Source organism: Nesoenas mayeri (assembly GCF_963082525.1).
Source record: "Nesoenas mayeri genome assembly, chromosome: 13".
NCBI lineage: Eukaryota > Metazoa > Chordata > Aves > Columbiformes > Columbidae > Nesoenas > Nesoenas mayeri.
The window spans coordinates 13426041-13432842 of NC_137550.1; positions in this window are offsets into that span (position 1 = coordinate 13426041).

The following is a 6802-nucleotide window of genomic DNA, read 5'->3' on the forward strand; positions in this document are numbered from 1 at the left end:
TACCCCTTGTCCTGTCACTGGTTGTCACCAGCAGAGCCTGGCTCCATCCTCCTGACACCCACCCTTTATATATTTATAAACATAAATGAGGTCACCCATGCATCCATCTGTCCATCCCACTTTGCCTGTCCCACCAGTGGCCAGGGACAGATGGTTGTCTGTAGTGTGACAACCCGAGTGTCATTATGGAGCTGAGGCAAACATCCCCCTTCCCTGCCACTGCTGGTGGAGGAGCTTGGGGAGCCCTTGGCTCACCCTCTGACACTGGCACTCTGGCTCTGATTTTGCTCCTTTCACCCTTTCTCTTCCCTCTAGGAGACCTTTTGTGGTGCTGAACCCCCGCACCCCCCAGTCCCTCAGCAGGGCACAGGGTGGCTGAGCTCCTGGTGTAGGCTGAGGTGGGTGGTGGGAAGGTGGGTGAAGCCCTCAGGTCTTGGGAGTTGTGGGGTCCTGTGTGGGGGGTCACACAGGGTGGTGAGGCAAAGGGACATCAGTCCTTTCTGCAGCTGAAGGTCCTGCCAAAAAGGCAGCAAAGTGCTAACCCCTCCCCAGGGCTTCATATCATCATCTCATGAAGTCCAGACTCTGCATCCTCCCACCCTGCTCTCCTCTGTAAAGCCCTGAGGGTGCTAATTGGTCTTAATTGCTCTAAGCAGCCTCACCTGAGACCTCCAGCCCTGCACCTCTGAGCCCATTTAAGCTCAGCCTGAGGCCTGCAGCTTTTCCCTGAGCTGTGTTGCAGCTGCCTGAGCCCTCTGCAGCCGTGAGCCCGACTGGCTCCCCAGCTTGGCCTTGGACCTGCTGTCTGGGTTGTGGCTCCCGTGGGAGCTGCTGGCCCACACTGTGTCCCGTGCGTGGGGATGTGCACCTCGTGGCCTCCACAGTGAGGCAGCATTTGGCAAAGCTTCTTGACCCTGAAGTCATCCAGCACCTATTTTGGAGACAGCACAGCTAAATCTTGACCCTGTGACACCCCCAGGTGACTTTCCCACATGTCTATGAGACTCCAACATCTTGGTGTCCAACCAAACACCATCAAGAAGTCCCCTTCAGGTGGCCGGTTGGAGTTGTGCTCATGGCTTGGCTGTTCCCTCGGTGGGTGTTGGGGGGATTCCCTGTGCTCGTGGGGCAGGTCTGGGCTTTGCTGCAGCTCTTACCATTGTCTTTATTTTTTGGGCATCGCTCCTCCAACTGGGGATTGGGGATATCATGCCCTGTATATGTCATGCCTCCCTTTTTCTGGGTTTATCGATGCTTTGTGTAGAGATGGTGAGATAGAGCCTGTTGCAGGACCCCCAGGTCTATCCCTGCAGCCCAGGTGGGAGCACAGGGACCCCCCCATGCCCTGGTTGTTTTCTGGGTGTAGCGAAGATCAAAGGCTGGGTTTTTGCAGGAGGAAGGCAGATACCTTCCCCTTCCTTCCACCCTGCCATTTGTCCTGGAAATGTGCCTCAGCATCAGGCCATTCTGCTTCCTCACCCTTCTCCACTCCCAGGAAACCCTGGGGTAGCTGCTAAATTTCCCTGTCCAGGGCTGTGATACCTCCCAGTGCTCCAGCACCACGTAACTGGGAACACTGGGGGCCTGCTCAGGACTCTTTCCCCATCACCCAGCTGCCTTTTTTTCTGCCCCCCCCTTACATCACGGCCCAAAATTGCTTCACCCCTGTGGAGGAGCAATGACTGCGTGGGGGGCTGCAGCCTGCTGGGGTCCCCGCTTGGCTGGTGGCATCTCCGCCTCCATGGGGTGTGCGATGGGGTGGCCTTTGTCCTGTGGGGTGTGATGCTCATCTGTCTCCTTGCTCCGGGGTCACCTGAGGTCCCCCCGGCTGGTTTCTCAGCCCTTTCCTGGTCCCGGTTTGGCAGGGGGGTGCTGGGGGCCTCTCCCGCCTGCCAACCCAGCACCGCTCAGACCGGTTTAGCGAGTGGATGGGGTGGTCGCTTCCCCTTTGAAGGGCTCCCAAGAAGGATTTGATGACTGGAAACCTCCAGAGGAGGAGAAAGGAAACGACAAAAATAGGTGGTTTTGGGTTTCGGTTGGGAAGCGGGGGGCTGAGGCGGCAGGTTGCTCCGGCAGCTTTGCAGACCTCTGACTCTTGGTGGTGGTGAAAGGCAACATGAGGGAGGGTGTCCCCCTTCCCTGGCCAGCTTGTGTCTCCAACAAGGCTCCCAAACAGCACCAAGGCTGGACTAGGAGGTCCGGGCCCAAATCTTGTGTGGGCTCGCTCCAGGGAGGTAGATGCAAAGAGGACTTGGGGATGTCCACCATAGCACAGTGAGAGGTGGGTGCTCCAGCCACCGCTTTGGGGGTGGATGGCTCAGTTTGGGGGCTGCAGCAGGGTGAGGAGGAGGAAAGCAAGGCTCAGTGACCCCCAGCCAGGGTCTGGCCCCCCTTCTCCTGCCCCACATGCCAGCCATCATCTCCTTGGTGGGATGCGCCATGGGACCCTGGCCAGGGAGGTGACTGAGGCTGTGAAACTGGGCTGTCACCCATCTAGGGCTGGCTCCTGGGGCTCCCTTGTGACCAAATGCAGTGGTGGGGTCTGAGGATGGGTGTGAGCTCCCTTGGAGCTCAGCCAGCGATGCTGGGGACCGGCTGGGGGTCCCTCTGGCTGCCAAGCGGTGCTTGAGATGGTTTGGGAGATGCGAGCTGAGATTTATTTCTCAGATTGATCCAGATTACCTCAAAATTCAAAGCCTTTTTTGCCTTTTACCCCAAGTCTCCATGCCTCAGCCCAGGGTTTCACCTCCTGGCTCCTGCACCTTCTGCTCTCCATTGAGAGGAGGACCCGGGTGTCCTTCCTTGCTGTCTGCATGAACCCTGAGTGCTTGATCCCCACCCAGCGCTGGGTGAAGACACCTGGGTCTGGCTCCCCAGTTCTCTCTCACCAGCCACCAGAAAGCCCATCCCTTCCTTTGCATTGCAAAGAGGAGACATCAGCTGCGGCCCTCGGTTTGAGAGCCGCTTTCAGCTCCACCATGGACCCTCCTTCACCAGGTCCCCTTTCCCCAAGCCTACTTCAGCATCTCAGCATCAGCTTTCCCCTAGAAAAGAGGATTCTGTACCTGAGAAACAACGGGAAGAAAGCAGGTTGTTTAGCTGCTGTTATCACTGTGCCTTCACAGAATCCCAAAATGTCAGGGGTTGGAAGGGCCCTGGAAAGCTCATGCAGTGCAATCCCCCCATGGAGCAGGAACACCCAGATGAGGTTACACAGGAAGGTGTCCAGGCGGGTTGGAATGTCTGCAGAGAAGGAGACTCCACAACCTCCCTGGGCAGCCTGGGCCAGGCTCTGCCACCCTCACCCCCAACAAGTTTCTTCTCAAATTTAAGTGGAACCTCCTGTGTTCCAGTTTGCACCCACTGCCCCTTGTCCTGTCATTGGTTGTCACCCAGAAGAGCCTGGCTCCATCCTCCTGACACTCCCCCTTTCCATATTGATCCCCACGAATGAGTCACCCCTCAGTCTCCTCTTGTCCAGCTCCAGAGCCCCAGCTCCCTCAGCCTTTCCTCACACGGGAGATGCTCCACTCCATCATCCTCATTGCTCTTGTCAAGCAAGACATGCTGTGCTTGCTGTTGTGTGATATGGGGACATAACGGGACCTTAGACCATCACCCGTCTCTGTGGGTGCAGCGTGGTGGGTGCGTATGGAATGAAGTGCCTGGTGGTGCTGATAGACTCAATGCCGTTTCCCTTCCTGTGGGGCTGGTGACAGATAAGGGAGGGCACTGCGAGTGGCTTTGGTCCATCCCTGAACTGAAAAGCTGCTCCTCCTCAGGAAATCATCGCCAGGCAAGTGCGGCCCCATGTGCGCCCCACTTCAGGAGTGGGGTTCATCGGCCCTGCGCTGCAAGGCCATGCTCTGGTGCTGGGGTGGAGAGAAAAATAGCGCTCTGGTTTATAAATTTTATCATCTGCAGGTAAAATTCCCAAACTTCCTAGTTGGTACCCAAGGAAACAGAAATACTTTCCTGAAAACTTTCTTTTATCTCTATTTATACTTACTCTCAGTGACAATGAATGAACAATATGATGGACCTGCATGAAGATGAATGGGGCTTTTACACCCCCACCACCGAACCATCCATGTGAGCAAAAATAAAAACACAGTTGAATTGTTTCCTATAATACTGAATAAGTGATGTAGCTAGTAAAGACATAAGAAATGGGCTAAAGCTAATCCTCAGAGGAATCTTCCTGAAGCCCATGATTGTGGGTTGCAACAACATGGGGTGGCCCTGTTTACAGCTTTGAAACAGCAGCAAGGTTTGCTGTTTGTACAATTCTGGGTTGTCTTGCAGCGCTGACCTGAGATGCCTTTGTCTGGACAGTGCCCATCTGGTAGAGAGGGACATCCAAGTACACAATCCTTGTAATCCAGGTACACCAGCAGTAATAAAATGACTGCACTACGGTTAAAAGGAATATGATAGAAAGCTGCAGAGGCACCTGATGATGCCCAAGGCAAAGCTTAGGGCAATAACTGGAACAATTCCCTGAGGTCTGGGCAGGCAAAGTCAGGCCAGGACACTTTAGGGGATTTTCTTGAAAACTGACACAAGTGTCCACCACCGATCTGGCTTCTCTAGTATTTCTAGTATTTTATTTTGTCTTGTTTTATTTTTATTTTTATTTATTTTATTTTATTTTATTTTATTTTATTTTATTTTATTTTATTTTATTTTATTTTATTTTATTTTATTTTATATTTTCCACCAGAAAGCAGCCCCTTGTAACCCTGTTAACAATTCGACCAGGCATGGGGACATTTCTGATGTTACTGTGACAGGTGTACGTTCTGTATGTGCAGACCCTTTCTCCTGTTGTGATTCTGCTAAGGATGTCCCTGAAGTACCACAGGATGCTGTTCCAGAGTAAGGATAAACCATTCCTGGATGTTACAATAGGCCTTACAAGTTTGTTTAGTGACTGGAAACTCCTTGGGGGTGTCTGTTTTACCTTCTACCCCTGCCATGTTTGCTCTGCTGATCACTGCTTGTAATTCTTCACCTCTTGCATCTCCCATTTCTTGCTCCAGTTTCCGGAATGCTGCCAGATCCAGCACCTGTAAAGAGTCTTGAGACCCCATCCCCATTTCTTGTGCCAGTGCATCCTGGTGGGTTTGTACTGGCGCATCCACCCCATTCCCAGGGAATTCCCAGTTGGATAAGCATGGTTGCACCTGAGGTACTTGTGGTTGACATGATGCTGGAGGAATTTCCTTCTTTAGTCCATTGAGGAACTTTGTCGCATCTTGTATCAGTTGGATCCTTGCCCCAGTCTTGGGATTTGACACGTACCCACGATCCCTGAGCCACCATGTGGCTTGTTCCCCTTCCTGAGATGGAATCGCGGGAATAGTTCCTTGGTATCCTTGTTGACGTTGATACAATTTTTGTGTTGTTGGTTGAAACCGAGGGGCTGATGGCCCTATGACACCTCCCATCCCTCAGCAGTAAGCTATGCTCCCAAGTGGGAGGTTTCCCAAACACTCACAGGGTTTATTACACCTTTAAACAATAACAAACTCAAAAAGATTATATAGGTAGTCAGCACACATGATCAGATGAAATAATGATGCCTCATTTTTAATTTTGATGGTACAAAATAATGGCATATAAGTTACACTTGGTACGTGTAAGCATGCAGGTAGCACTAAGGACCACCTTCTGTCTGGTATGGCTAGTTTACAATTTTCTTCTGGAAGACAAGAAGGAAATTGAGGAATTTTCCAGTCCTTATTAGGTTTTGATTCAGGATAGTGATATAGCACTCCGAAGTCCTTAAGGATGTGTAAGGTGGGCACATCACTTTTTGGGAGATGGAGATCTGCATGGGGACTTTGAATGACTGCTTCTTCTAGGAGAGCTAGATGGAGTTCTTGATCATCTTCTCCTTTGTCTGTGACAGTGCTCAGGTAAGGATGTCAGAATGGGTGCGTTTGGTGGTCTGTATGCAGCAGGAGTTCTTATCCAGGTTCCATAGGCTATTGTAATTCAATAAAACAATTTTCCCCAAATTCTAAGCAAGATAAATGGAAACAAAATTGTCTTCTGAGCCTAATACCCAAATTTGCACGTGAATATCAAATAAGTTCACCAGCTAGACTTTAATCAGGTAGTAACTCTAGTATTTTCTGCCCAAAGTTCTTATATTCATAACAAAACACCTCAAGACTGTATGACGAGGCGGGTGATGTTGATCACCGTCTAGCTGCTTTACAGATGGGATTAGGATGTTGTTGCCAACTCCCCCAAAGATGGTGCTGCGGAGCCAGCCCCACGCCTGCCTTGGAACCCTGCAGCCCTGCTGCCCGTGCCCTCGCACCCTCCGCTGTAAGCATCAAGCTTTTGTTACATGGTGGGTTCCAGTTTCCATGCGTGGTTCTGCGAGGCTTGGTGGAGATGGACCCTGGTGGAGATGGACCTGGGACCCTATCCTGTCCCTGGTATCTGCTCCAGCAGCAGCAGGGCTTCCCTGCAAAGCAAACCACATGGAGAAGATGCGCCTGGCACAGCCTGACCTGTTCCCCCTGGTTTGCTTTTCCAAGGGCTCAGCACCTCTGAGTGTCCCGTCCCCCACCACAAGAGCTGAACTTCACCTTGTTCAGCTTGGTCCGCTCCTCAGGAGGACCCAGACATCAGTGCAGGGTCTCACATCGATTTAAACTGTTCACTTGGTGTATTTGTTGTGTGTTTATGCTGCTGGCAGACAGGGGTTGTTAAAACCCGGCTTATCCCCATCCCACGCTGCTTTCCCTGTGTTTATTAAGGGCCTCATCCTGCTCAGGGCAACGTT